Source organism: Rutidosis leptorrhynchoides, chromosome 2, assembly GCF_046630445.1.
Source record: "Rutidosis leptorrhynchoides isolate AG116_Rl617_1_P2 chromosome 2, CSIRO_AGI_Rlap_v1, whole genome shotgun sequence".
Lineage (NCBI taxonomy): Eukaryota > Viridiplantae > Streptophyta > Magnoliopsida > Asterales > Asteraceae > Rutidosis > Rutidosis leptorrhynchoides.
Genome location: NC_092334.1, coordinates 8,049,043 through 8,060,131, shown reverse-complemented (window position 1 = coordinate 8,060,131; position 11,089 = coordinate 8,049,043).

The following is an 11,089-nucleotide window of genomic DNA, read 5'->3' as shown; positions in this document are numbered from 1 at the left end:
GTGTGAGTGTTATGCCTCTTTCATTATATAAGAGATTAGGTGTAGGTGAGTTAACTCCAACGGATATGAGTGTTCGACTCCTTGATCAAACCATTAAGCACCCAGTTGGAATTGCTGACAACCTACCCGTTCAAGTAGGTAATTTAACCTTTCTAGTCGAATTCATTGTCATTGACATAGAAGAGGACTCAAACGTTCCTCTAATTTTAGGTCGACCATTCTTAGCGTCCACCGGGGCGTTATTTGATGTAAGAAAGGGTAGAATGACACTTAGTAATGATGAGAAATCGATCACCTTTATGATTCGACAGTCTAAATATCCACAAACCAAAACCGTTGAACCGACAAAAATTATTGGTAAGAACCATGTTGTTTTACCAACTCCAACGGTAATGCTTAACAATAATAGAACGCCTAAGTGTGGGGAAAATGAAGTAACACCTAATGATGACTTGATAATAAAGAACCCCATAGTTGATACGAAATTAAATAACCCCGTTATTAACAGTTCAATGAAGAAACTTTTTAAACGGGTTATTGATGCTAAAAGTAAGGGAAACTTTAAGTTATATAACCGGTTAGTATCCAATCTGTCGCCTAAAGAAAAGGCGAAGCTAGTTGAATTTGTGGATATTACGGAAAAAGCTGGTCACTGGCTTAAAGCAAAAGTCACAGATATGCAAGTTGATTATGGACCAAGAGAAATTAACGATGAAGTTAATCACAATTTTGACACCACGGCTACCTAAGTGTGGGGAGATTCAAATGTTCTAAAAAGAAAATGCTATCTAGAGTTAGTTGTTCTGTTCTCGTGTAGTTCCGAGAATGGAACCCGATTGGTCTTTTCCGCTAGCAGACACTAAAGAACTAGTTTTCTCCCTCCATTCTGAATTTTTGTTTTGTAGGTTTTTTTTATGAAATTAATATGCATTTTAATTTAAGTTTTTAAAAACAAAATTTACTTTAATTCATTAAGTTTAAAAAATGATTTCTAAAATTCGTCGTGAGTTAAAGACTAGGTCGTTGAGCCGAAATTGCTTTACCCGAGGGTGGGGCGACAAATTTTGTTATCATTTAATTTTATTGATCTAAAGTATGCAAAAAAAAAAAAAAATATTATATTAATTTTTGAACGTAGGGGTTATATACCAAACTTCAAAAATATGTATATATGTTTGTATTTTATGTTATGAACACAACAGGGTAAAACAGCGCACTTTCAAAGACTGTCATTAAGTTCAACAAAAAGCTACTAATTTTGATGACAAGGCGCAAAATATCAAATGTGATGTAAAATAATATGCTTACAAACTGGGTATTTTTAATCACTTTTCTACACTAATCACCCTCATGAATTTATAATTATAGTCTGATTTCATGCAAATGAGGGCATTGCATGATCTCAAGTGTGGGGAAGGGTTATAAATTCTCTCGGGTTTACACTTAGTTTATTTGCCAAATTTTGTGAAAATTTGAAAAATTTTCAATTAAATGAACTCAAAATCATGTTTATACATATTTATGAACGATGAAAACTAGGTGATAATACCGAAATTATCGTTACCTCGGAAAGGACATAAATTGAGAAACACTCTAAAACGATTGAATTCATTTAAAATGGAATAAAGGAGAATAAAAAAAGCAAAGAAAGAAACTAAGTGTGGGGAGAATGTACCAAGTTATTCAATTAAAAACTATCTATCACATGTTTCTGTAAAGTTATTGCAGGTACTTTTGTTTTGGACGATTTTAATCAGTTTTACCCGATTTACTGTAAGAAAGATGGATCTACACGATGAATCAATTCCATCATTAAAAGGAAGTAAAGTCTTCCGAAAAAGAAACGCGCTTCTTGATTTAGGTCATGAAGTTGTCGTCTAGACCAGCTGTAGGTTGACGAAAAATCTAGAAAAGTCATCTCTAAAATCAGCAGGAAATCCACGGACCTCAGCATCAAACAGGGTCGCCAAGTGGTCAGATTTATCCTAACCATGAGAAGGATTTATCTCGTACAATGGGGAGGCACCGTGCAAATTAGCTTGATAAGACTAATGAATCAGATCCCCAGAAAAGGATAATCTCCTTAAAGATTAAAAATCAGCTTTTAAGACTGATAATACTCAATCCTCGAGATTGACCTTAAAGATTGAGAATTCAAACTCATGGAATTCGATGATATCTAAACTCGAGCATGAACGAGAAAATATTTTGATCAAAAATACAAACCGATTTGTTTTTGGAAAAACCATTTTCAATGCGTTCATTACCATTGAACGTAAAATCCTAAGAAATTCACCTGGAATTCATTAGGTCACCTGAACCAAATCGGGTGTCAACCGTAAGAACGGTGGTTGCATAGCATGGTCGGAGACAGGACCTTGTGCCAGACCGAAAAATTATAGGATGATCTTTACTATCGCTCCTACCAAGGATAGTTCTAGCATCCGACACGTTAATAAGACCATAATCATCTGCATGTCACGGGACATTGCCTTAACAGTTTCTTGTTCATCGCTTTCCTTTACAACCGGACGGTAGTTTACCGAAAGGTAATATACGGAACAAGTAAACTGGATGTGTGCTTTCCGATACCGGGATAGCAGTGGATTACACGAACCTAAAAGTTTTAGCCAAAATATTGATCCACAAATATATTTTGCAACACCGATGATGGATCAAATCAGAAAACTTATCTAGGGTAAAAGCTAGAATGAATTTTCAAAAGATCAAATGTTTTCATAAAGATCCAATTTCCTTAATGGATCTAAATTTTTATAGTCATGTGGGACTGTAAACCATATCGTTACTACCATTGTTTATACCGCCATATCAAAATCACTGATGTACAAAGTGTGAAGAATAAAGAAGTGATTCTAGTATTTCAAGACTATATTGCTTGAGGACAAGCAACGCTCAAGTGTGGGGATATTGATAAAGCTAAAAAGGAACATATATTTCATAGCATTATCCCCCAAGAAAGACAAGATTTTAGTTGCAATTGTTCCATTTTCAAGTGATATTCGTTTATATTAAATAAGTGCGAAGACAAAAGGCAGATTCGACAAATTGAAGACAAAAAGGTCCAAAAAGCTCAAAAGTACAAGATACAATTAAAAAGGTTCAAATTATTGATGAAGAACGTCTAAAAATGACAAGAGTACAAGTTACAAAACGCAAAGTACACGATATAAAATAGTACGCAAGGACGTTCGAAAATCCGGAACCGGGACATGAGTCAACTCTCAACGCTCGACGCAACGGTGTAAAAATTACGAGTCAACTATGCACAAGAATAAAATATAATATTTAAATAATTCATAATAAGAATAATATTAAATAATAAAAAGTTGTTAATTTAGCATAGTTCAGGGGTTGTAAATGAAAATTCAATTTCATATTTTGCCTATAAAAGGCGATGATTATCGATCAATTTAAAAGCATCCCTTTTTCTATCCTAAAAATCTATTATCAATATCAATATCTAAAAATCTCTATCATAATGTTAATGTAATAAGATATAACAATAATCTTAATTTTAATTTTAAATTATGATAATAATAAGATTTATGATAGAGATCGTTTGAGTGTGTAAGTCGAAATTCTGTCCGTGTAACGCTACGCTATTTTTAATCATTGTAAGTTATGTTCAACCTTTTTATATTAATGTCTCGTAGCTAAGTTATTATTATGCTTATTTAAAACGAAGTAATCATGATGTTGGGCTAATTACTAAAATTGGGTAATTGGGCTTTGTACCATAAATAAGGTTTGGGCAAAAGACCGACACTTGTGGAAATTGGACTATTGACTATTAATAGATGGGGGGTATTGTCTAATTGAGTGACAACTCATTGGAGTCTGTCGAACCTATCTTCAAATTAATTATCCTAATAATTAATAATGATTATGGTTGTCCTATTTAGTGACGTTCATATGGAATCTATTATAATCATTTAATTAATTATTCGGGTTGGGTAATTGATTCTTCAAACTGATCAAGTGGGTAAATTAATATTCATATCTAATCAAAACAGGGGTAGATTACATACAGTGATAACTGGTGTAATTGTTGACAGAAGTGATAACTGCGTCACAGTTTAAATCCTTAATTAGTTGGAATATTTGACTTCGGGTATAAGGGTAATTTGACGAGGACACTCGCACTTTATATTTATGACCGATGGACTATTATGGATAAAAACCAGATAGGTATCAAATAAACCATGACAAAGGACAATTAACCCGAGTAACAATTAATTAAAATCAAAACGTCAAACATCATGATTACGGAAGTTTAAATAAGCATAATCCTTTTATTTCATATTCTATCGCAATTTTATTTATTGTTATTTTATTTATCGTCATTTATTTATTTTACGCACTTTAATTATTGTCATTTATCTTTACGCTTAAAAATATAAAATCGACAAACCGGTCATTAAACGGTAAAAACCCCCCTTTTATAATAATATTACTACTTATATATATATATATTTATATAAATATAGTTTTATAAAAATATAGTACGTAATCACTAGCTCCCTGTGGAACGAACCGGACTTACTAAAAACTACACTACTCTACGATTAGGTACACTGCCTATAGTGTTGTAGCAAGGTTTAGGTATATCCCATCCGTAAATTAATAAAACTTGTGTCATATTTTGTTGTATTTCCTAGTAAAAATAATACTATTTCGTACCCTCACGCTACATCATCAGGGTTTTACCGTTTAATGACCGGTTTGTCGATTTTATATTTTAAGCGAAGCGTAAATTAAATTTAATTAACAAAATAAAATAAATAACAAAAAATATAAATGACGAATAATTAAAGGTGCGATGAAATATAAAATAAAACAATTATGCTTATTTAAACTTCCGTAATCATGATGTTTGACGTGTTGATTTTAGTTTATTCCTATGGGTTAATTGTTCTTTGTCCTGGATTATTTAATATGTCCGTCTGGTTTTTTTCCATAACAGTCCATCAGTCATAAATATAAAGTGCGAGTATCCTCGTCAAATTATCCTTATACCCGAAGTCAAATATTCCAACTAATTGGGGACTTAAACTGTAACGAGGTTTTAATACTTTGTTTAATAATTACACCAGGATATCGACTGCGTGAAACCCAATATTTTAATACTTTGTTAACAATTACGCCAAGTGTCCTTGTACATAATTTCACCCCTGTTTTAATAATTCCATAGACTATTAATCCATTCCCGTGTCCGGTTAAATGAACGATTATTCGTACATATAAATATCCCGCCCATCGTGTCCGATCGAGTGTATATGGTTATTTATAGGGACGTCCAATTGTAAATCTTTATATTAAAATTAACAAACTATCATTTGGTTAAACAAATATAAAGCCCATTAATAGCCCATAGTCTAATTTCCACAAGTGTCGTTCTTTTGTCCAAACCCCAATTATGGTACAAAGCCCAATTACCCAATTTTAATATTTTTAGCCCAACATCATGATTACTTCGTCTTAAAATAAGCATAATAATAACTTAAGTACGAGACATTAATTTAAAAAGGAGAACATAGCTTACATTGATTATTTATCGCGTAGTGTTACACGGACAGAGCTCCGACTTTAAAACCCGTAAAATAACATTTGCATAACCCAAACTAATCTAATATAAAACTATAGTAATTTATATTATAAATATATATATATATATATATATTATATATATATATATATATATATCAGAGAGAGATTGATATTGGGGATGGTTGAACTCGGCAGAAGCTCGTTCATTTTATAGGGAAATTCTGATTTTTCAAACTCTGCGAGTCGTGGAGTTTTAAGCCTTCAAACTCTGCGAGTCGTGGAGTTTGATTTTCCAGCTCACATCATTTTGGATCTTTGCTTGCCGACGTTATTAAATAATAATATAATATATATATAATTTTTAAGAATTATTTATATATTATATTTTATTTATGTGCATAGTTGACTTGTAATTTTTGCACCGTTGCGTCGCGCGTTGAGAGTAGACTCATGTCCCGGTTCCGGATTTTCGAACGTCCTTGCATACAATTTAATATCTTGTACTTTGCGTTTTGTAACTTGTACTCTTGTCATTTTTAGACGTTTTTCATCAATAAATTGAACCACTTGGATTGTATCTTGTACATTTGAGCTTTTTGGACGTTTTTGTCTTCAAATCTTCGTTTTCGCCTTTTGTCTTCGCACTTATTTATTTAAACAATTACAATGAAAATATAATACAATTACATATGAAAACCTATTATTTAGGAGGGATATTGCTATGAAATATATGTTCCTTTTTAGCCTTATCAAATATCCCCACACTTGAGCGTTGCTTGTCCTCAAGCAATACATAACTTGAAATAATATAATACATCACACGAATCACTTCTTTATTCTTCAAACTTTGTACATCAGTGATTTTGATACGGCGGTATAAACAATGATAGTAATGCTATAACCATGGTTAAAGGTGGGTGTGTCATTCACAGTTGCCTCGGGTTTAGGTCAACGACACTTGCAATCAAATAGCCGATTTACTTTCGGTTTCCAAAGCAAAGTGCACATTTGAAAGGCGGTTTACAGTCCTACATGACTATGAAAATGTAGATCCTTAAGGAAATTGGATCTTTATGAAAATATTTGATCTTTTGAAAGTTCAATCTAGCTTTTACCCTAGATAAGTTTTCCGGAATAACCCTTCACCGGTGATGCAAAATATTTTTGTGGGTTTCAGATTTGAAAATTTTAACTCAAAACTTATGGTTTTGTGTTACCCACTTGCTAACCTTGTATTAGGAAAGCAACACGTCCAGTATACTTGCTCCGTATATTACCTTTCGGTAAACTACTGTCCGGTTGCAAAGGAAAGCGATGAACAAGAAACTGTTAAGGCAATGTCTAATGACATGCTTTTGATTATGGTCTATAAACGTGTCAGATGCTAGTACTATCCTTTGTAGGAGCAATAGTAAAGATCATCCTATGATTTTTCGGTCTGGCACAAGGTCCTGTCTTCGACCATGCTATGCAACCACCGTTCTTACGGTTGACACCCGATTTGGTTCAGGTGACCTAATGAATTCCAGGTGAATTCCTAGGATTTTACGTTCAATGGTAATGAACGCATTGAAAATAGGTTTTCAGAAAACAAATCGGTTTGTAATTTTGATCAAAATATTTTCTCGTTCAAGCTTGAGTTTAGATATCATCGAATTCCATGAGTTTGTAATTCTCAATCTTTAAGGTCAATCTCAAGGATTGAGTAATATCAGGCTTAAAAGCTAATTTTTAATCTTTAAGGAGATTATCCTTTCTGGGGGTCTGATTCATTAGTCTTATCAAGCTAATTTGCACGGCGTCCTCCCCATTTTACGAGATAGATTCTCTCATGGTTAGGATAAGTCTGACCACATGGCGACCCTGTTTAATGCTGAGGTCCGTGGATTTCCTGCTGATTTTAGAGATGACTTTTCTAGATTTTTCGTCAACCTACAGCTGGTCTGGACGACAACTTCTTGACCTAAATCAAGAAGCGCGTGTCTTTTTCGGAAGACTTTACTTCCTTTTAATGATGAAATTGATTCATCTTGTAGATCCATCTCTCTTTACAGTAAATCGGGTAAGACAGTTAATTTAGTCCAAAAAGCACCTACAATAACTTTACAGAAACATGTGATAGATAGTTTTTAATTGAATAACTTGGTACATTCTCTCCACACTTGGCTTTTTTTCATGAGTCTTTTATATCTTAAATAAATAAATTCAAGCATTTTAGTTGTTTCTCAATTTATGTTCTTTTCGAGGTAACGATAATTTCAGTATTAACACCTAGTTTTCACCGTTCATAAATATATATAAACATGATTTTAAATTCATTTAGTTGAAAATTTTTCAAATTTTCATAAAATTTGGCAAATAAACCAAGTATAAACCCGAGAGAATTTATAACCCTTCCCCACACTTGAGATCATGTAATGCCCTCATTTGCATGAAATCGGACTCTAATTATAAATTCATGAGGGTGATTAGTATAGAAAAGTGATTGAAAATACCCAGTTTGTAATTACAAAGCTCGTCGAATGATAGATGGCGCACCTCATCGTTCATTCCTTCTTGTTTTATCACACATGTTTTTCTTCAAAAACGGTTGCTTTTCTGAACTATTTGTTAATATTTGAAAATGCGTCTTTTACCCTAACTTATCATGCATTTTTATTAACGAGTTATGCACTAACCCGAACCCCTAATTTAACGTTAAGTGGGGTTACACTTCCCCACACTTAGCTGAAGACATGTGAAGTCGGTAGAATTAGTTCCACGAATTAGAATAGTGAGCCAGTTATTTACATCTCGGGTGGTATAAAATATATAAATGGGTTTAAAGTTTAGAACCACCCGATCGTCACTACTTAATTCTTTTTTAAGTATAGCTTTTAGTAAATGGATATGTCTCTTTTCTGGTTCTTGGTCAAATGGATCGATATACACCGACATATATATTATAGGGTGGACAATTCCTAACATTTCCTTCCTTTTATTCTCGGGATCAAAGTTTTCACCTCTATTACCCAATTGGGTGAAATCTGAGGTGTCATTATCTATTACAGCTTGTAGTTCATCTTCGATAGATGACTCATCTATTGAAAATATTGGGTTGGAAGGTTGTGGAATGGTGAATTTCGGGATCGAAGTAGATTCTTCTTCATTAACGGTACTTATCGGTCCCACCACTTTGGTCTTGGGGGTAAAATTTTCAACGTTATCGTTTTTCCAAGAGTACCAATTTGTCACCCTTACTTCTTCTTCATTCATTGATTGGTCGATGATTTCGTCGGTAGAGGCTAATGTGTCGATATGTTGTGAAATTTGTAAGACTGAATAAAAAGTATCATCGGGATAATTGGTGATTTCGGAGCTCTCGAATTCATCAAAATTCGATGATATGAGATTTTCTTGCACAATACTCCTCAGATCAACAGGTGTGTAATCTGATAGAGTTTCAGCTTGCCGATTTACAAACTCTCTCATTTGTTCATTTTGAGCATCGAGTTCTTCGAGTTTGATTTTCATATTATCTAATAAATTTTCAGACACGTAATTTTCCTCGTCTACTGGTTGTTGAGTTTGGATATATTCTTGGGAATAATCCCAATTAGAATTGTATTCCTCATAATCATTCCATTCAGGTTCCATGGGTGCGTAATTTTCCATAGGAACGTAATAATAACATTCCCATGTTGAGTGATAATCTCCACAGATTTCACAACCAGTTATTGTTTCGTCATTCGTGATCCAAGATTGACCGAACGAATTGTCATCAACACTCGGTTGAGAGTATTGATTTCGTATGTCGTAAAGAGTTTCCAAAATATCTTCGAGACTTTTCATAATGCGCTTATTACCAAATTTTAATTATCCTATTAGTTATAAATATAAAAATTATATAAGTTATCAAATTAATAGACTTTTCTGCTTTTGCCCACGTTTCGAATAGCCAATAGACGCAGCAGGGAGCCAGAACCCTTTAAATCGGAAGCTCACAACTCAGCCACTAACAAATCCAACTATTACTACGAAGCAGAAAATTTGGATGTCTATCAATTTAACCACTTAAAATAATTTTTCATTTGGAATTATTAGAGAAGAAGTAGAGAAAATTTCTAAGTCCTAAAAACTAGCGTGTCGAGAAATAAGAAAGAAAAAGAGTACGCGTCAAAAAACGTCAAAAAATAAAAATAAGAAAGAAAAACGTCGAAACTTAAAAGTCTAAAAATTATATCTAAAAAGTTGCGCCTAAAGGTCTAAAGCTTAAAGGAATTCTATATCCAAAACGGCAATAACTTAATTAGGCACTAAAATCTAAAAACTGCGTCGCAAAATTCTAAAGCACCTAAATCTTAGTCTAAAGAAAAAGCACTTAAGGGATTTTACGGCAAAGCCTAAAAATCTAGAAAATAAAAATAAGCTACGGCAAAACTAAATTTAAAATTAACTACGAACGATAAAAATAAAAATATTACAATTACACTAAATAAAAGGATACAAAATATAAAAATAAAAAGTGATAAAATTACTTATTTTTATAAAAATATTATTTTTATATTTATTTTATAAAAGTATTAATTTTTATATATAATAAAACTAATTATAATTAATTAAAACTAATTAATTAAAACTAAAACTAAATAATAAATTAATTAAACTAATTTAGGGTTTTAAAAATAATAATAATTAATATAATCTGTAATTAATGCGATTAGGGTTTACCAGGCGCGTCAGGGCGGCTCCGCGAGTCGCGGTTCCACGTACCATCAAAACTCCGCGAGTCGCGGAGGTTGAAAAACGTTTTTTTTACATTATTTTTCTAAAATGATATATAAATATATTTATACAAAAATAAATTAAAAATATAGCGTTTCGCCGAGTCCCCGGCAGCGGCGCCAAAAACTTGATGTGTGCAGCGGGGTATACGAAATATTTATATTTTTTATTGCGAAATACTATTAAAAATTACACAAGTTTTAATTATTTATTTACATATGGATATACCTAGACCTTGCTACAACACTATAGGCAGTGTACCTAATCGTAGAGTAGTATAGTTTTTAGTAAGTCCGGTTCGTTCCACAGGGAGCGGGCTTATTGTACACTATATTTTAATTAACTATATTTGTACAAAATATTTATAATTATATATAATAATATATAAAAGGGGGTTTTACCGTTTAATGACCGGTTTGTCGATTTTATATTTTAAGCGAAGCGTAAAGTAAATTTAATTAACAAAATAAAATAAATAACAAAAAATATAAATGACGAATAATTAAAGGTGCGATGAAATATAAAATAAAATAATTATGCTTATTTAAACTTCCGTAATCATGATGTTTGACGTGTTGATTTTAGTTTATTCCTATGGGTTAATTGTTCTTTGTCCTGGATTATTTAATATGTCCGTCTGGTTTTTGTCCATAACAGTCCGTCAGTCATAAATATAAAGTGCGAGTATCCTCGTCAAATTATCCTTATACCCGAAGTCAAATATTCCAACTAATTGGGGACTTAAACTGCGTGTAAC